Source organism: Condylura cristata, unplaced genomic scaffold (genome assembly GCF_000260355.1).
Source record: "Condylura cristata isolate star-nosed mole 26May11 unplaced genomic scaffold, ConCri1.0 scaffold00011, whole genome shotgun sequence".
Classification (NCBI taxonomy): domain Eukaryota; kingdom Metazoa; phylum Chordata; class Mammalia; order Eulipotyphla; family Talpidae; genus Condylura; species Condylura cristata.
In genome coordinates this window covers 53,022,121-53,043,019 of record NW_004567112.1, presented here as the reverse complement: position 1 = coordinate 53,043,019, position 20,899 = coordinate 53,022,121, and the positions used below count along the sequence as shown (strand labels likewise).

Here is a 20,899-nt window from a genome sequence, read left to right as displayed (position 1 = left end):
ATCCTCACCAACATTTGTTGTTGCTAGTTATTTGAAGATGTGCCATTCTCACTGGGGTGAGGTGGTATCTCATTGTGGTTTTAATGTGCATCTCCCTTATTACGAGTGATGTTGAACATTTTTTCATATGCTTGCTGGCCATTCAGGGGAATCTTTTTTACTGATATCTGATACTTGCTTTGCCTCCTAAAGATGAGGACTGTATACTTCTAATAGCAACTGCATTTAATGAGCAACATTTGTTAGCCATGAGCCTTATTAGATGGTTCACAGCCATTATGTCTCGAACCATATAACAACATTACGTTTTAGTATTGTTCTTGCTACCATATTACCTGTGGAGGAAGAAATGGAAACCTTGAGAAATTTATCATGCTCAAAGTATCAAGGAAGGTTGGAAATGCAATTTTGTGTCACTGCAAACCACATGCTCTTAATGATCATAGGACACTCTCCATGGAACAAACCTAGACACCTGCCCTCCACTTTAGTGAGTGAAAGAACTGGGAGCAAAGAGGCTGAGACTCCAAAGACAATCATGTCTATGAGACAGAAACATCTTTTCACTCTGTAGCCTTAGTGGAGGGCCATCTTTGGCATCTAGCCTCTCAAATACACTTTATCTTGACTCCCACCAAACTTCTTCCACCATGAGGGAGCAGGCGTGGGTCTTGCCCTTGAGAATAGAGTGTGCCTTCAGAAAGGAATGTTTTGTTTATTTTTTAAACCAGGGTTTTGTGACTGTTGTGAAATCTTAAGGTTGTATATGAGGCATAATTAAGTGGTCCTAGGCTTCTAACATTCCCAGCCAGCACTTAAACATCCGGATTATTTTTTCTAAGTACAACAGCTAAACTAATTCCTCTTCTAGTAACACCATCATTGTACTGCAGTCTTTTCAATTGGCATCATCTCAACTACCTTATGCTCCTTTCTCTAGCCCCAGTAGTTGGCATGGTGTCTTCTGCCAGATGGGCAGTTTGTCAAAATCTGTACTTGAAATCACTTCTGATTCTTTTCAATAACTAGAATGGTGGCAAATTAACGCCACTGAGGATAAAGTTGATTCCTTGAACCTTTTAAAATATTTTCTATGGGCCCTCCCTGATGGCGCAGCGGGTTAAAGCACAGCACTGAGAATCTAAAGCCGCTTCCGCATGAGTTCAATTCCCGCCTGCCCTGGAGGTGACCACATGGCGTGGCAGACCTCTCCTGACCCGCCCGCTGCTCCCCTCAGCAGTGTACTTCGTCGATCTGCCTGTTCTGCTCCCCACTCTGTCTCTGGTGAATCCTCTCACCCTCCGCATCTCTGGCCTGTACCCCAGTTCTGTATGAATAAATAAATAAATCTTTAAAAAAAATATTTTCCATTATAGCGAACAAAATGGATTTTGTTCAAAATCAGGAGTGACTAAATTATATTGAGGTAGACTTTCTTGTGAGCAGTGTATACTGGTTTTGAAGTTAAAAAGAAGAGTGTCCAGCTTCACCTGAGAAGTCACCTCTTTGGAGTGAATCTCAAAGCGATGACTTTGAGGGGATAAAGGAGTACATTTTTTTAAAGATGGGATATTCTGTTTAAACAAGTTCATTTTGTCTCACCTTATTATTATTATTATTTTTGACATTGCTAAAAATTTCATATTTGTGAGGCTGTAATGTGAAGCTAGCCTAGAAGAGGGGCTTCTTGCCACACTCAGTGTGGCTTTTGTTTCCCATAGATACCTGCTAAGTAGTTGGCATTAGGGTATGTACACACCAGAAGAATTAGAATTGATGGAAATGATTCATTCTCTCTTTCAAGTAAAAAGAAAAGAAACTTGAGTACTGACATGAAGAATGCTAACAAATGCATAGGTAGAGGAGCTTTTCTGTTTACACATTAATAATAACTGTCAACTAAGATGGGGCCTTTTATTTAACATTTCATTCAGGCCAACTTAGAAAATTTTATGTTTTTACTAAAAGTATGATTTGAGCCTCTCTCCAAAATGTTCACATAGGAGTTTAAATTTAATGCAGTATATGCCATAATTGCAATTATAACCACGAATTGAATAGCTTATCATATTTTCACTAGTGAACACAATAATTGCAATTATGTTTTGGAGACATATTCTGTGATGGGCACTGTATAAATATCTCCAATTTACAAGACTGCTTCCAAGATACACATTATTGTCCTTATTTTACAGACTGGGAAACTGAGAGTTGGAAGGATTAAATGACTTGGCAAAGACCATACAACTCTTAACCTACTTATTTAAAACTATATAAAATGCTTCTGCATCTCCCATGCTTTAAAGAGGTGTCCATGCCAAGCAAGCGTGAATATAAAGCTATAGCCAGCCATTAGGTATGTCTCAGTTTGGGTGTGATTTACTGTGACTCCCGTCTTTCCCTGCTATATTTATCAGTGTCGACAAGTTATTTATTTGGAAGCTCTCTGGATTTATGTGCTGTTTATTCCATTCATTCTCTCCCATGTTTATGTCCACCCCTACCCCTTAGAAATTCAGATCACTTGAGGTTTTTGGTGGCTCTGTAACTGACAATCTCTCTTGAGCTACCTTAGTGTATGGAGCCATTTCACAATCAAAGCTAAATCTCTTCTCCTTGAACTACTTCATACTGAGATTTCAAATGAGGAAAGGCAAGAGGCTTCTAGTTTCTTAGTATTATCTCCTAGTAGCCATAACTTCTTCATGCAAAGTGAGCGATAGTACATTGTACCTGTGGAAGTGAGGTGTTTTCATCTGTGAAAAGAAAGGAAGTGGATCTTTCCAGTTTTCCTAGGTTATGGACACTAAAATGTCATGAAATTAAAAAACAAAAGTAATACCATTTCTGTATGACTTCCTTTTGGAAAAGAGAACTTTTCTATTACCCTATTATTCCATAAATTAAAGGAATCCCTACTTTTGAGGGCTTTACTGACCCAAGAAGCACCTGATTTGTGTGTTGTGGTTCTTAGATATTTGGGCATAGTCCCAGGTCTGATCACTGAGCATTGGGTGTTTCTGATGCTGGGATAAAATCCTTTTTTGGAGCAAAGTGTGCGTAATTTTGGCAGATTCTCTCTCTCATCTTGTTTAAACCTCACAGCTACACAGTAGTAGGAGGTACTTTATCCTCTTGCAAAAATAAAGAAACTGAAACTAGGCAAAAGATGACTGACTGGACTTTATCTGAAGTCACATGGCTAGTAAATGGTAGTATTTTGACCAAGGTTTTGTCTGTGTATCATACTGTGTTAGGTGTTGTGGTTTTCAGTTGCCCAGAGATTCATCAGTACTAAGTTTTAGAATTTGAGACACAGAACAAGAATTCAAATGGAAGCCAACACAGTCAATAGCTTTAACTACTGATGAAGCTGGATTGGAGAACTCGGAAGTGTCAGTTACCTCCTTCCTGGAAACTGAAACATGCATTATGCCCTAGTCACTCACTCTGACCCAGCCATCCCGTGACAAACAGCTAGAGAGAAGTTGTCACATAGAAAACTGGCTAATCTGAAGCAGGTAACCATGGTCCTGCTTCAGATGTGGGAATTAGCCTATTCCAGGTGTTAGCATTGGAGGGAGCACTTGCTTCCTAGAAAATTAGTCACCCATTTTTGAGAAGTAAGGAGGGGGTTGGGAGGAAAGGCGGTGGGGGAGTGGGGTGGGGAAGGGGATCACTGTAACAGTGCTTCCTTCTAGGACACAGACCAAAAGTCTTTTCTTGAAATATAAGAGAATATATTATAAAAGTCCTCTACCCAAAGCCTCCCCCCAAAATAAAAATACTCAAAATTTTTTCCCTCTTGAGTTCCTCTCTATTGCTGTTATTATCTCCTTTCTTTTCAATTTTAGGATTAAAGGAAGGGCCATTGAATTTTTCTCTGTGCTTTGGATATAAAGAAAAGAAAAGTCTAATGTAATAGAAACCAAGAAGTGGTCTTTATGCAAGTCATAATAATATTCTTTCTTCTCATGACAGGTGATGAAAATATACTGGAACAGTGGGAGAAGCGGGTAATTTATAGGAAACCAAGATGACAAGAATTTTTTTAAATAATCAGTAAGTAAATTTTATTAGCCCTTTGGACATTTTTTGCTGTGAGGTGAATTTTCTATAAAAACACATGGTAAAAGAATAGCATAGTAATTTAAGAAAAAATGTTTTAAAAGTAAATAGTTCAAACTAGAAAGTTGATGCTTTATTTGAGATATTACAATGGCCCTTCCTTCATTCACTGGTTCCATATCCATATTCAGCCAATCATGGACCTCGAATATATGTTTGGTACTTAAATCTTTGTTGGTTGTGTCTGTGATGAACATGTACAGATTTTTCTTTTTTGTTTTTGTTAGCTAAACAATGTAGTATAACAATCACTTTCAAAGCATTTAGTTGTGTTAGGTATAATAATCTAGAGATGATTTTAATTATATGGTAGGATATATGTATGTGTATATATGTGTGTTATATGCAAGTACTGTGCCATTTTATATAAGGAATTTGAGCATCCAGAGATACTGATATTTGTCAGGTTGGAGGTTCTGGAACAATCCGCCTAGATACCCAGGTATGACTGTTGTTCTTGGTAGGGTGTGTCATTTTAAGTACAGTGCATCCTTTTGGTGAATAGACCTAAGTACTTAAAGAATCAAAAGAAGATTCTGTTTATAGTAAATGTGAAATAGCCCTTCTCAGATCCAGATATTCCTAGTAGCTATTTCTTAGCTACTTTTTGTGAGTACACTGTGAAGTTAATAGGAATAACCTTGGTGAGTATGGATAAATTGAGTTCTTTGTCTACACTTACATCAGAGGCCATTTATGTTTGCAAATTATAAGACAGTTATATATGACTAGTTTTGCTTTCATTATGATAATGTAATGTCACTATGTGGGATAGCTTAGTGAAAGGATCATATAATTTGATTCAGACATTCATGGGCCTGACTCTTGCTCTGATGCTTTTTAATGGTTACTCAGCCTTTCAGCCTCAGTTGACTCATCTGTACTTGGGCTTGTTAAAACCTTTCATGAAACAAAGGACTTTGTGAATACAACTTTGTGCTATGACTGGTATGTTAGAGGGCCACAATGTTACTTTCTTTTCTCTTACTGTATCATGATTTATCCTTTACAAGCTTTTGTTTTGTCTCAAAAATTCAACAAACTAAACTTTCCTAGCTGTTGTCAGGAAGGGGTCAATTAACATTGCAGGAGGGTATGAGCTATCCCTCCAAGGAGGAGCCAGATCGCAGTGATTGCATTTGCCAATATATGATGTAAATAGACCTATCATGGCTGATTTCAAATGACCAACAAAAGTCATGGCAATCAGAGTTGGAACTAAGCGCCATTATATGGTTTTCACCAACTGGTAATAGCAGTTGCAGATAGCATCAAGAGCATAGTAAATAGGCAGTGATGAGTTTGAAGTATCTGTTATCTTTTTTTTAGTGTAATTTATTTCAGTTGTATGTTTATATAATTTAACCTTTAATGATGGCTGTTTCACAACTGGCTTGCCAAACATCCTGAGGCTGTGACAGTCAGTTCTAGTGGACTGGTATAAGCTGGCTCTCGCATAGCACTGATAGTAGGTTTCCTGTTGTGAAGATATTTCTAAGCCACAGTTTTTCAATTATCTCTCAACCCTGGTGGTAAGAATTGGTTCAGTTGAAAAAACCAAGTTTTGGTTTTGAATCCATGCTTGATAACCCAAGTTATCATCTCATGTAGCTTCTGGAATTGAAGATAAGTGGCAACACCAACTTAGAATTTAAGCCCACTTTCTTAAGTGTGTGACTAGAGTTATCAAGGTTGTTGACTCAGCTTTGTAACTGGACCTTGGTATTCCTTGTCGCTCCTAGTTATGGACAGAAGTTCCTTCTCTCTCTTCCCTGTATTTCTTCACGTCTGAATTTCCTCAGGTAGTCCCACTGTGGGAACAAGAAGCCTGGGCACCTTCTGACTAGGCATGTCATAAAGCTTTGCTTTTAATTTAGAAATTAAGTTGTAATTAACGTGAGTTGTCTGTAGAGAGGAAGGAGCCAAACAAAACAAAACCAAACCAGGGCAGTTTAAAATTCATAATGGCTTGAAGAAGAACTTGTGTTGTTAAATGGGGGAAAGAAATGGTAACTGGATTAGATGCCTCATTATTTCTTCTAGAAGCAGTTTCTTCTAACTTACCCTTTAGGAGGGAACAATTGAAACCTGAAATTGCTAAGTAACAACCAAGATTGTAATGCTTGTTTTTATTTTAAATCTCACCCACCTAGTTCTCAAAACATATTCTTGATTGAACCTTTTAAAAAATGCCTTGGATATTTCAAAGTAATGTTTGTGTCAGTTCCCTGAATCAGACTTACATAATCTTTAAACATTTCTTTCCCTTATTTCTTCCTTAAACAATAGTTATTTATAGTTCCTACTGAGTCAAGGATGGTTTTGGGTTATTGCAAAACTAATTTTTGTCCTTTGTAAGTGGTAGGAGGCTCATGGATAGAAATTTGAGAGATTTGCCTCTGGCTTAAGAAATATCGACCTGTGTCTGAATCACTTTGAATAAGGGTGACTTGGTAACTTTGAAAGTAAACATGGGAATAATAATTAACAGCAAAACCTCACCACAGAGAAGATATTCTTACCTTATGCTATTTCTGAGCAAGCCCAATTTACAGCACTTCTAGATAGGTGTAGTGTCTTACAATATGTAAACATTGCAGACTTACTTAGTCAGACTTATTCCACTTCATGAGTTGTTAATCAAGCCTGAACATAAGAAACTATAATTTTAAAACAAATGTGTTAGATATCATAAAAAATGTTTAAAAAATTCAGGAACCAGGAAAGAGGAATTATTGGTGTGGTAAGAGTAGGCTAGGTCAGAGATAGTTTCAGGATGTGATGGTATGAGTATGAATTATTAAACCTGATGCCATTTAATTAATATGCCATTTTAACAGCCAACACATTTTATTTTATATTATTTATTTTAAAAGATTTATTTGTGCATACAGAACTGGGGTACAGGCCAGAGACTCAGGGGTGGCGAAAGACTTCACCAGAGACAGAGTGGGGAGCAGAACAGGCAGATCACGAAGTATACTGCTGAGGGGAGCAGCGGGCGGGTCAGGAGAGGTCTGCCACACCATGTGGTCACCTCCGGGGCAGGCGGGGCTCGAATTCATGGGGAAGTGGTTTCAGCTTCTTAGTGCAGTGCTTTAACCCGCTGCACCACCAGGGAGGGCCCACACATTTTTATTTTTATAAAATATAAACAACCCGAGTATTATTTAATCCACTTTTGAGTATATAGTTCATTGGCATTAATTACAGTCACACTGAGGCATAACCATCACTACTGTCTATTTTTAAAACTTTTTTATCACAAGAAACAGATACTGGGGAAGTACTAAGCAATACCATGCCATACTTCTTCCTCCTGGCTTATTATAACGTCTATTCTACTTTCTATTTCTATGAATTTGCCTATTTAGACACCTATAAATGGAATTGTATAATACTTGTCGTTTTGTGTCTGGCTTACTTCACCTAGCGCAGTGTTTGTATGGTTCATCTCTATTGTCACATGTTTCAGAACATCTTTCTCTTTAATGGATGAATAAGACTCTGTTGTACAGGTATATCATATTTGTTTATATACTTCTTGACAGACACTTGAATTGTTTCCACCTGTTGGCATTTCTGAACAATGCTGGTATGAACATTGACAAATATCAATTTGAGTCTTTGTAAAATATTTTTTTAAATATAGGATTTAATAATGCTAATTGGAAAGAACATAAAAATGTGAAAAATTGTTAAGGATAGAATACTTACAAATATCATCACTATCCAGAGATACCATTATTAACTATGTATTTTTTTTTCTTTGTATTCCACTTTTCTCTTTTTTTTTCAGTTTTTAATGCTTATACTTTATATATATATATATATAAAGTATATAAATACATGTATACATAGTCATTCTATTTTTGTACATCATTGTTCTCTTTTGTACAATGTTTGCTTTCTTAGCTGTAATCCCCATAAAATTCATACGACCAATCACCCTTTAACCATCATCATGGTCCCTTGTGCTCTTCCCTTCCCTGCTTTGATCCCTCTCCTTCCCCTGCAGCATATCTTTGATTTATTGCTGCCTGCTAGTTTTGTTTATTTATTATTTTTTTGGTCCCTTATTTGATTCCCTATATGAATATAGGAGAATTTCCTATATGAGTATAGGAAATTTAATTTCCTCCTATAAATGAAACCATCTTTTTCCTCTTGACTTATTTCACTGAACGTGATCTTTCCAGCTCCATCAGTGTTGCTACCAGTAGCATATGTTTATCTTTTTGATTGCTGAATAGTACTCCACTGTGGATATATACCTCCTCCTCTTGATCTACTCATCAATTTTTGGGCATTTGGGTTGTTTTCATATTTTAGCTGTTATAAATATTTTAGTGCTGCAGTAAACTTAGGGTTGCAGATATACTTTTGAATTAATGTTTTCATATTCTTTGGGTAGATCCCCAGGAGTAGTGTAGCTGGGTCATATGGAAGCTTCTTTTTTAGTAATTTGAGGATGCAGAAGAGTTCCTTTTCCTCCACATCCTCACCAGCACTTATTGGTGCCAGTTTTTTTTTTTTTTTTTTTTTTTTTTTGATATGTGACTTTTCTCACTGGGGTAAGATGGTATCTCACTGTGGATTTGATTTCCATAAGTGATGTTGAAAATTTTTTCATCTACCTGATGTCTGCCAAACTCAATGACTGACAAGATATATACTTTTTTCTCCCTTAAGAAGATCATTGTAAACATTGTTTAAAAAACAATGTAACTGACAGTATAATGAGAACATACCACATCAATTAAATATACACCTACTTCATTTTTTTTCAGTGTCATATAGCATTTCATGTGTGTGGTCTATAATATCTTAAACCATTTTTCTCTTAGTGGGAACATAGTGGGCATTACTTTTTCATTCTAGAAAGCACACTGTGATGAAAATTTTAGTGCATGCATTGTGGTGCACATGTCCAGTTATTTGGGCAGGATCTTTGTATAGAGTTGGGGTTGTGCTTACAGAACACTCTAGGTAGAAGAAATAGAGGCAAAGGTGGGAAAGGAAGACCCCTTTCTGGGGAAAAGCTAGAATTGTAGTTTAGTAGATGACAAAAAGAGAAGGGGAGTAGTTAATAAGATTTACATGGGAGTTAGTCTTTGGTATGAAGATCTTTATTCATTCTCATTTGGAAGCCATGCTGGAATCTATATCAGATTTCAAATGAAGAATATGAGTATATTCAGCTTTCCTCAGTTTTACTTATTTTTGGAAGAAATAAAAATAAGTTTACTTTCCAGAACTTCTTGAGAGTCTTAAAAAATTGACCTCCTAGGGAATGGACAAGTAATAGAAGTCATGGGAAAAGAGTGTGTCTATAGGGCCATAGGATTATTTTGACCAATCAAATGTAAATAACAGTGATGTGCCCTTTCCCAGCAGAAGCATTAATAGAGATGGCCTGGTTCTGCATTTCTCTTGTTCTTTGCCATGAGACCAACATGCCCACAGGCTGTGGTCCCAGAATGAAGAGGAAATGAGCCCAGCTATAGCTCACCTGCATGGAATCAAACAAGAGCCAGAAATAAAACTTCCTCTGTTGTTGGCATTTCTTTTTACAGTATATAAGTTAGTCTTAACTAATATTTTCCACTGTTGTAGTACAGTCTTTCTCCTGTAAGTCATTTAAATGTGCTATTTAGGGTTGGCTTAGTTGGTCATTTTTCCTTCTTCAAACATTTGTAGAATATGTCAGATGTCAAGATCTGGACATTTGGGGATTTAAAATAATCCAAGCTCTGGACAAAGCCTTCAGGGACTTTAGAAAATGATGTTACTTCGTAGCTGTAATAAGTAAAGCACACAGTGGGGTGCTGAGTATCACTCGTTAATCTGTGACTGTGATCATGTTGGTGGCCCTATTTTGCCTTCCCCAGGATGTTCTTTAAGTTTTGATCAGTTATGTTTAACTTCCCTATTCTCTCTCCTCCTTAGCACGTTTTTACAGTAGCATTTAATTTGTATTATGTGCTAGACTTCGTTCTTCCCAATTAATACATTTAGTGAAACAATTGACACTGATTCACTAGTTTAAAACTTTTATACATCCTTTCTTTTGACATATATTACACTCTTTGGCTTCACAGATGACGTATCTTACATTTTTTCCCCATGAAGTATGTAGGTCACACGTTACTTTAGTAAATTATTGACGCTTTTCTTTTGCTTTCCCCCCACAAGTTGTTGGTTCTTTTATGCATGATGTGTAGAGTTCATTGATGTTAATCAGAGTGCTCCTTTCCTTTTTTTTTTTAAATGGTATCTAAAATGCATGAGAGAACTAGTTTGTTTTGGCTTAGTAATACTTTACCTCAACTTGAAATTGTCATTCTTCGGGTCACATACATAAAATGACAAGTGCTAAGATGATCTAACTTAATTTCATGTTCCCAGTCACCTGTGTTGGCTGTGGACCCTGTGGTAAAGTCAAAAGTTTCTAGTGGTCTGTTTGTATAGTAAGTAAGTAGTTTCTGGGTGAAGACCATATGCAATTTAACTTTTCCCTTCTTTATGATTAAATTTAGATGTTTTCTATCTTCTTCCTCCTGATCTTCACTTCATTTTGATTTCAAAAGCTTCAGGGTTAGTTTAGAAAGTACCATCTTAGACCAAAGGCTTTAAGGCTTTTAGACAGGAGGAAGTGATTGTCATTCTCAGAGAGGAAGGGGCAGTCAACAGGTTGCCATGGTTGTCCAGGAATGGTCTGTTGTTTTAGGTTGGGTGATGGGTTATGATTGTTAATTTTAATATATTTCTTGACAAATGTGTTATATAACTTATTTGTATTATCTCAAATAAAAATTCTAAAGTGATAACATGATTTATGCTATTAAATGCAACATGGCTTTTATATAGGCCAGAATTGAGTCACTTGATCAGTTATTTTTGTAATTTTTTTTATTGTGGTAGCATTAAGGCAGAGATGCAGGGGCGGTGAGAGGTTTCACCAGAGACAGAGTGGGGAACAGAACAGGCAGATCGACGAAGTACACTGCTGAGGGGAGCAGCGGGTGGGTCAGGAGAGGTCTGCCACGCCATGTGGTCACCTCCGGGGCAGGTGGGAATGGAATTCATGCGGAAGCAGCTTTAGATTCTCATTGCTGTGCTTTAACCCGCTGCGCCACCAGGGAGGGCCTATTTTTGTAATTTTAAGACATTTTTTATGAAGATACTATCTGTAGACCCTTGGTTTTCAGATAATCTTCATGTAAGTACACCAGTACAATTGAACCCTTACCCAGAGAAATACTTTTTATTGTTCTGCCACAGAGAGTGTCTTAGGAAGAGAGATAGAAAGGCAGTGTCTGGATGTTGACTTGACTGCCCTTTTCCTTAGGGATATTTGGATATTTATACAGAGCCTAAAACATTAACTCTTATAGTTCATTAACATTAACTATAAGCCCATTCCTGCTTGACTGCTGTGAGAATTAGACATAATAGCCTCAGCCTTGGTGTGTCAAACAGAAGCTTGGTTCTGATTTGGCTCTGACATCGTGATTGACCTTGGCTGTTAATAACTTCTTGATCCCCAGTTTCTTAATAGGTTCAGTGTACTTGTAAATACTTGTCTTATATTGGCATATACAGAGTAAATGTGAAATAATGTATGCAGTGGAAACCACTGTCATTACCAGATACATAGAAAGTGAATTAAATTGAGCATGCTTTTCTTGTTCTAGGTGGAATTTCAAATGATTTCCCTTAGAAGCAATCTTATGAATAGGCCTGAGTACAGAATTAGACATATTGCTAATGTTATATTTTGGATAAAACGTGAGTTAAATAGGCTTTTAAAGACTTTCCAGAGAATCCAATCTCCACACGTTTTGTCTCCAGTAAAATGTACTTCAAGTGCCACATAAGTTTTTTTTTTTTTTAAAGATTTATTTATTTGTGCATACAGAACTGGGGTACAGGCCAGAGGCTCAGGGGCTGCGAGAGGCTTTCACCAGAAACAGAGTGGGGAACAGAAGAGGCAGTTTGATGAAGTACACTGCTGAGAGGAGCAGTGGGCGGGTCAGGAGAGGTTTCCCACGCCATGTGGTCACCTCCGGGGCAGGTGGGAATCGAACTCATGTGGAAGCGGCTTTAGCTTCTCAGTGCTGTGCTTTAACCCGCTGCGCCACCAGGGAGGGCAAGCCACATAAGTTTTTATTAACATTTTCAACTCTCAAAGTGAACTTTTATAATGTAATTTATTGCCATAAGCTTTTGCATTAGACATAAAATAGAATTTCTGAAAGATAATGAGTGTTTTGGGCTGACAAATAAGCCCTGCTTCTGAGAAGTAAAGTCACTGTCTGGAGAACTGACTGCTTTTTCCCACCACTGCACGGAGCTGTTTAGTGCAAATGGGCAAATCGTGGGGCCATAGCGACTGGGGTGGGGCATGGCCCCAGGCTGGACCAGTGTGAATCTTCTCTTGAGAGTTTTAAAATTACTACTGTGGAATAATCCCTCTGAATGCTAAGCATTGTTAACATTGTTAATGTGTTAACAGTTCGTTTTGAGGTACCAGTTATGCCCATGGCTTTCCTGTTGGTTTTAACCTTGATGTTTTCTATACTGCTTCTTTAAGTGTTATTTCTGTTACCTGCAAAGTAATAATTGTTGACTAATTCATTTGATTGTTTAGACTTAGATATTTAGGAAGTTGGTGTCTTTGTCATCATATAATTATATGTCTGGAAGCTGACTTATAACATAGCTTTTTAGGAACAGTGGTAGTGGTTTTTCCCAATCCCCAGAGGCTGAAATGAAATGTATTACACTCATCAAAGGATAGAAGTGGTTCTATGAATGTATGAGAGATAGTGGCTCTTTTTGTCAGAGACTTGCTCTAATGCACATATCATACATCATTTTAAACTGTGTAAATGTGGGCACTTACAATGTTACCTGAATTTATAAGTTGCCTGGAAGAAATGCCCTTTTCTACTATTTATAATTAGGAGCACTTGTAGGAAAAGAGGTAGAGCTAGTCATGGCTATATCATGTACATTTTACAGAAATATTTATATTTAGATAGAAATTGATGTTTTGGGAATGTTGTCAACCCACAACATGTTCCTTGCTTAAAAGGGAAGATAAAATCACTTAATACCTCTGTCCTCTTCACTGGGTTAGTGTTTGGGGAACTAAGATTTTATGTGATGACACTCCTTTGTAATCGTTATTTTCCTACTTCCCTTTAGGAAGTACGAGATTTGCTTTCTCAGTAGTAGCATTCTGTATTATTGGAACATGTCGTAAAGAGCAAAGAAACACATCTGCTACTTGGGTTTTGCTTGCCAACTGGTTTGAACAACTATAATATTTGTTTATTCTTGATATGTCAGCAGTAAAAAGGAAAGTTTTTTCCTTTCTCCTTTGTGGCTGTTATCTAACTTAGACATCATTCTGTTGGCAATAACTGTTCAGAGTTGCTTGGTCCTAGGGATTAAAAGGCTTTTGAAACACAATTGTTGTCTGAGGTGGACTTTCGTCATCTGATGAGAGAAGCCAGGGTTCTCTAAAAGAAGGGGGGCGATTAAAACTTTAAGTCAGTTCTGAGAGGTAGCATCAGGAATAAGGCCTGTAGGCCTACTCAGGAGAGGCGAATTCCCCAGGGCTAGAGCCAATGAGGAAAATGAACTATTTGAATAGGTCTGGAAGGTCTGGAAAACTAGTAAGAAGCAGCAATCACTGAAGGCAATGATGTGTTTGCTTCTTCAGAGTAGTAAGTAGACTTTTGGGTTATTTGGAAGAGGATATATATATATATATATATATATGTATATATATGTATATATGTATATATATATATGTATGCACACACACGTATAAATATACATATAGATATTTTTTTAAAGATTTATTTATTTATGCATGCAGAACTGAGGTACAGGCCAGAGGTGCAGGGGCAATTGAGAGGGTTCACCAGAGACAGAATGGGGAACAGAACAGGCCGACTGACACAGACAAAGTACACTGCTGAGGGGAGCAGCGGGGGGGTCAGGAGAGGTCTGCTGTGCCATGTGGGTCACCTCTGGGGACAGGTGGGGATGGAACTTATGCTGAAGTGGCTTAAGCTTCTTAGTGCTGTGCTTTAACCTGCTGTACCACCAGGAAGGGCCAGAAGATGGTTTTTTAAGTGGAAGATTAGGGCTGGAGAGGGGAGCTCAGATTTTGATGAATGTACCTCCTGGCATTAGGCCTGTGGACTGTTGGCACTTAAACTGTAGAATGACAGTCTCTGGACTTCACATTTTAACTTTAGGCAACAGAAAACAATTATGTTTTGTATTATGAAGATAATTTAACAACATTGGTTATTATGTCCTTATTTCCTAACTATAAGATATTTTGTAAACATCTTTTAAGTGCTTTGAGTTATGATGCAGGTGAACATACTTGTGAAGCCCTCTTTGCTGAAGAAAGCACCCACTCTAATTTCAGGCTTGACTGAATCCTAAGCAATAGAAAACAAAGTTGATTCTCTTTTTTTTTTTTCCTGAATGTACTGCCTTTCCCTTTCGCTTTCATGTCTCAATGTCTCTATATGCCTGCACACACACATACATTGCCTTCTTTGATAGAAAGCATTAGGAAGTATATATATATAGGTGATATACTGCTAATTTGCTTGAAGGTTTAAGGAAGTTGCCCATAAGCCTGGTGTTGTCGTTTTGATTTCTTCTATAAACTGTAGTTGTTTCATAGTGAAAGGAAAGGTTGATGACATGGTGACACCCTGGACTTTGGCTTTTATCATGTGACATGATGTGTTGGGAGCACACAGGGAGGGACTTGGCAGCTGGCTCAGCACTTAGGAGAAACAACCTGGGACTGCGTGGACCGGAAAGGAAAAAAAAAAAAAATGATGCAGACATGAATACATCAAGAAGCCATCATCATGTCTATTGGTGAGAGGGAATTGCCAAGAAGGAGGAGTTAGGATGATTCCAGAAGTCAAGTTAAACTGTCAAGGACAGTCAGATTACCTTAGAGGTATGAAGAGAGACACATCCCTTTCCTCATCTATAGGCCCTGTCTTTACTGAGGGTATGAGTAAGGTGATAGGCTTAGCTTGCAGCTGCCTCAATTTTTAAATTTTAATCAGGACTTGCTTTTCCAAGTGGAAGAACTCTTAGAAATCTTTAAAGAGATGAAGCAGCTTACATGAGAACAGGTGTCTGCTCATTTATTGGTAGAACTGGGATAGGACGGGGTTTTCTTGACTCTACTGCAGTGTTCTCTATATTTTTCCAAGCTGATTTGGAGAAAAGAATAACATTTTAGAAAGAATCCTGGATCTTCAGAGCTTATCATTGTTTTTAAGCAATATGAGGAAATGAAACTCAGGAGAAGTTTCCCTATGTCAAGGAGGTTTAATTTGTAACTTAAAGAAAAAAAAAAAATTCTGGCCCTCCCTTGTGGCACAGAGGGTTAAAGTGCAGCTCTGCAAGCTGATCACAGCCTCTTCAGTGCCAGTTCGATCGCCCAGGAGGTGATCTGCATGGCACAGTAGACCTCTCCTGTCTTGCAGCAGATCTCTCCTGTCTCACCTGCTGCTCCCCTCAGCAGTGTACTTTGTCAGTCTGCCTGTTCTGCTCCCCACTCTGTCTCTGGTGAATCCTCTCCCTGCACCTGTACCCCAGTTCTGTATGCATAAATAAATAAATCTTAAAAAAATTCAAAAATTCTCTGCCTTCACTAATAATCAACTAGCAGTTCTCTAGTCCCTGTCATTTACCAAGTCCTAGCTACTTGAAGTTTAAAAAAAGAAATGTTTTATCACAAAATCATGTTTAGAGCACAGTTACCCAGATAGTATATTTTCAAATCATTTATTTTTTTAAAGTTGGTTTAATTGTGGCATAAATGGAAGCATCTATTTTTAAATTTTTGGTTATGCCACTAATACAAATTCTATTGTACTATATAAGTAGACACCAAATCACTTTCCCACCATTTTTTCAGATCCTTTAGTCCCAAAGAACTATTTCAACTCTAAAATTAACACAGAATAGTATTCTAGAAGTTATGGACTACCTTGTCCACAATTTTGGTGATTCTGGTTTCAGAACTTAAGAGGGGAAAAAACTGAAATTGTTTTAGTACATTCAAGTCAAGCACTGTGCCAAATATTTTGCATGTATTACTTATATAATCTGTCTGGCAGGCTCTGTTGGGAGGGTATTTTATTCCCCTCAGTGCTGATTCCTTACCCGTCAAGGTTTATATACAGTCAGAGGTAGGACCTGAATCTTTGAGGCCAGATCCATGTGCTCCATACAGCTGCCTATCTCAAGAACTTTTACTAGGAATAGAAATTTGTGAACACCCACTGATCAAGTATCATAACAAGATTCAGCCGTGTTTTGTAAGAGTTTTCAAAGGCCATCTACCAGTTTCTTGAAACTGTTAAAGGGTTCATTTAAAAAAAAAAAAAAAGCGCTGGGCGGGGGGGCCTCTAAAGCCTGATATAAATCAAGAAAAGAAAGTTCCGCCCTAACCGACAGTGAACACGCTTATTGGTTAGGATTGCACGGACTGACTCATTTTTTTCTGCTGTGTTCGAGGGCCACACCCAGCATTCCCAAAAAACCTCTGCTGCCGGGCCACACCCTCGGCCTCTCTGCCCGAGCTTCTAGAGTAGATCTCGGCGTCTCTGCTCACAGCTTCTTTCCTGGGAGGTTCCTGCCGCCGACCCGCCCGCGGGAGCGCTGAACCTCGATACTCGCCGCGCGCTGGGCGTGCGGAACCCGCCGGCTGGAGGCGGACGGCCGGGCGGCTTCGGCGACGGCGCGCCGGGGTTGGTGGGTACGCGCGCCGCTGACCACCTTTGCCTCACGGTCCGCCCCTGGCGGGACAGCAGCCTGCACCCTGGGCTCTCGGAGCCGCGCGCAAACTTAGCGCTCAGGAACTTTCTCCTTGGCTGCCTCCCAGGAGAGACCGAGACCGTAAGTATTCCTTTGGGATGCTATGGTTCTTGCAAACGTTCCCTACTGGTAGCGTTGGAGCATTGGGGGCTGTGAGATCTGGTTTAAAGAAGCAAGAACCCGCCTTTCTTGCCTTGCATAAAACACCTAGAAACACGGTCGTTGCCCTTCTTTCTACTAAGCGAACTAAAGGGAATGTCAGATTTTACAGGATCCCGCTTGTGAACGCGGGCAATAACTACTTACACCTGAGAACGTTCAGAATGTGTAATTGCTGAAATGGTGGGTCAGTACACAGATAAATTCCATCAGCAAATGTTCTGAATTTTGCAGGTGCTTTTGAGAACCAAGGATCAAGGGGTGGTTTCACTTTGAATTACCAAGTCTCCTCCTAATGGAGGATTTGGGAGTGGGATTGTGTTTAGGGTTTGGTCACTACGTTTTGGGGAAGTAGTCACTTTTCAAACAACAGTTCCTGAATAAAAAGCTCCTCCTGTGACTGGTTGAGTGAGCTCTATGCCCAGTGCTAGAAGGAAGCACGTGCTGATGTTTTGGACTGAACGTGTTTTGCTATTAGCTATGCTTTCTATTTAATGTGGCCAGGTTATTGCTCTTGTGTATTTGTGGACATACACTGAGGAGAAGGCGTGGCACTTTTTGATTTCCATTTGTGTTTGCTATGTGTAGTCCTTACTTAATTAGTAGCACAATGGGAATCTGGAAACCTGAGAATTTTTGCTTTTTCAAAAGAGTTAAGAGTACTCTTTTGAGTTGATTATCACTTTTACATTTGTGTAGAGGTGAAGTCGGTGAGCTTCTTCAAAAATAAAAGAAAAAAAAACTGCTTTCCTGTGAGAAATTAGTCAGCAGGTACATAGTATTTGTATGGAAGTATGTTATTTTCTTGTAACAGAAGGAAAAGCAGAATCCTGCCATTATTACTACTTTAATAAGGATGTACACAGGGCAACAGGAATGTTTCACTATCTGGAAAATAACCGTACTGAAAAGGTAGGCTGAAGACATTTTTAGTGGCTTAAAGAATGACACGAGAATTTAAACTGAATTATGGAGTTACATAGATGAGTAACGAACTCATGAATGGTGTCTTTCCCCTTATGACCATGTAGAGTCTAATCAACGGTCGGGATCTGTAACTGTGAAAAGTAGTTTGCTGCTGACTTTTAGGTTTATGAAGGCAGCTACTATAGGAAGAAATCGTTTCTAAATGGAATAATTAAAACAACTTGTTGGAGTTTTTACTTATTTTTTGAACTGTTAGTATAACACTTTTCAAACTCATAGGTGAATTGTTTAGCTCATTTGCTTTGCGTTTAACTGATTAATAAGCTCCTCTGTCGGAAACAACAACTTGGGATTCTGTTCTCTTCTGAGAAACAGCCAGCGATACTGAGAAAACAACCTTAACTCCACTGGGGTAGTTGAAAAAGCCCCCTCATGTGGTGAGAATGGGAACATATCTTATTAATTAACTCTTGAAGACTTCTAAAATCTTAAAGAAAAAAAAAAAGAAGAAAGAAAGAAAAAGAAATGAGATTTGGATTGCTTGAAGTTTTGTCTAAAGCTGTAAGAGAGCTGAACATGGAAGGGTCTCCTTTCATCAGGTTTGGAGAGCAGCTGCACCCACTACCTTGCTTCATTGTCACGGCAATACTGGGAGGTAGAGGTATTATTTCTGTTTAATTGTTGAAGAAACAGCCTCGACAAAGCTATAAAAATCTCTGAATTTCCCAGCTAGTTAGTTTGCACTGTAGGTGAGCATTTAGGTTTGTAATCTTTCCCACGTGGCTCCAGCTATTCCTGTTTTTCTGTGTGAAATAAGTCAGAGTAGGTTCTTGGTTCAACACAGATTTGTAAGTAATTTTTAAAAGTTCTTCAATGCCCCACCACCAGAATGTCAAGGTTCGAGGAAGGATGCATTTACTCTGGAAGCTTACGGTTTCAAATATTAACTAAGCCCTGTTTGTAGTGAATCTGCAGGCAGCCTAACAAATGTGACTGCCTCATAGTTGTTGGTTTTGGGTCACTTTTTCCTGGCTCCTCCCACCAAGTCCTTTAAATTCTGAGCTTGTATGTTGTTCCTGCGCCTCACAAATAACAATGGCTTTCACTAATTTTGAAACCAAGGATTTGGATTTGTGAAGTTACAGTGCTTGAGTTTTTTTGTGAGTGCACACCTGCAGTATTTTGTACACAATGTGAAATGTTCTTAAATTACTGTTAGCGCTTAGGTTAGCGTTGAACCTGTTAAGATGGTGAGGTCATGAAAGGCACATTCTGTGAGTGCTAAAGCTTTTCTTGTTATGTGGAGGTAGGACAGTCTCTGTGTCTCCTGCCTCCCACTGCCCTCCAGGGGCAAGCAATTCTGAGAGTCCTCCTTCTGCTGGATCATCTCTTGGGATGTGATAATAGAAGAGAACAGTGCCACCTTCTTAGATGACCATGAACTACAGCAGCTGTTTCCAGACGCTGATACTTCTCACACCCCTATCTCATCTTTCTCACCATGTTTTTGACACAGAGCTCCCACCTTCGCAAGCAAAGCCAGCATGCTTTGCTCTCCTTAAACCTCTTTAAGTACTGGCTGCTTTCAATGACTTGTGTTCTTGAGGATGCTGAAAGACATGCCAGTGTGATGGCAAAACCACTTGGGAGTAATCTTGCAAAAATCCTGGGGAGGAGGTAGTAAGCCTCTCAACTTGATTATCAAAATCAGGGAGATGATAAATCCTGGAAACTTTATTTTTGGAACTTATGTTGTCATCTAGAAGGATCTCATATTTTTTAGAAGATCATAGGAAGGATTTAGTGATGCTCAATCCTGAGCATCACTCATTTCCAACCGACCTCATTTCTATTTTATGATAGTTACCAGACAAGTATATCAGTATTGCTATAGATATGATATATCTGCTTCTGCAGAGCATTTAACAAAGCACTAGGTGTTCTTTACTGAAGATGGACATATGTGGGCTAGATAATAATATAGTCAGTAGGTTTGTGGTTTATTCTGCGCAAAGAGGGATGATCTGTGATATCAGGCCTCATATCAGGCCCGAGCAAGGTGCTAGCAGTGTACCTTGATGAGGACGTTTGTTACAGGTGAAGGAAAAAACATTGCATGCATTAGTAGAGATAGAGTATGTAGAATGATAGTGAGAGTCCCATAGTTCTTTGAAGCGTGTTAGACAGGGGTTAGGAAGAGGGAGTCTGAGGTGTCATGTTGGGCAAGTTATTTGTGTTTGTCTCTTCATTTATAAAATGAAGATAATACCTCTCTTCTATGACGTCTATGACTGTAGAAGATGTTGAAGGATTAAATTAGATAATCCATATGAAGTGTTTAAACAGAACCTGACAGTAAATTGTATGTGTTGGGTATCAGTCTTCTGTTGTTGCACTTGTTTTTACTACATAAGCAATGCTGTACACATTTCTAGTTTTGTATAAAACTGTGTCTAGAGTGGGGCAACTATGTGTTGGATGAGGTCTAGTAACTATATTTGAACAGTGTATGAGATATTAGCGATGGATATCTTAGCAGAGAGACAATATATATTTCCAGTCAAGTGAAATAGTGGTGGTCACCTTCTGCATTTTATGTGCTTTCTCCTAAGGATCCCTATGCTTAGTATGCCAGAAATGTTCACTAAGCTAGTATTTAAAAGAACACTTTCCTGGGCCCTCCCTGGTGGCGCAGCGGGTTAAAGCACTGCACTAAGAGACTTGAGGCCACTTCCGCATGAGTTTGATCCCCGCCTGCCCTGGAGGCGACCACATGGCAAGGCAGACCTCTCCTCCGCCCACT

General features: G+C 38.7%; 1 protein-coding gene across 5 annotated transcripts in view; it reads left to right on the top strand.

The window, feature by feature from the left end:
- Positions 1-20,899, top strand: part of SGMS1 (sphingomyelin synthase 1) — a 280,001-nt gene that overhangs the window by 162,914 nt on the left and 96,188 nt on the right. For 4 of the 5 annotated variants that reach the window (XM_012723896.1, XM_012723895.1, XM_012723894.1 and 1 more), the window contains one exon: positions 3,982-4,062. The gene's annotated coding sequence lies outside the window, so the exon portion shown is untranslated. Of the gene's footprint in view, positions 1-3,981; positions 4,063-16,914; positions 17,092-20,899 lie in introns of those variants that run through there. The other variant, XM_004680891.2, reaches the window with a different exon arrangement.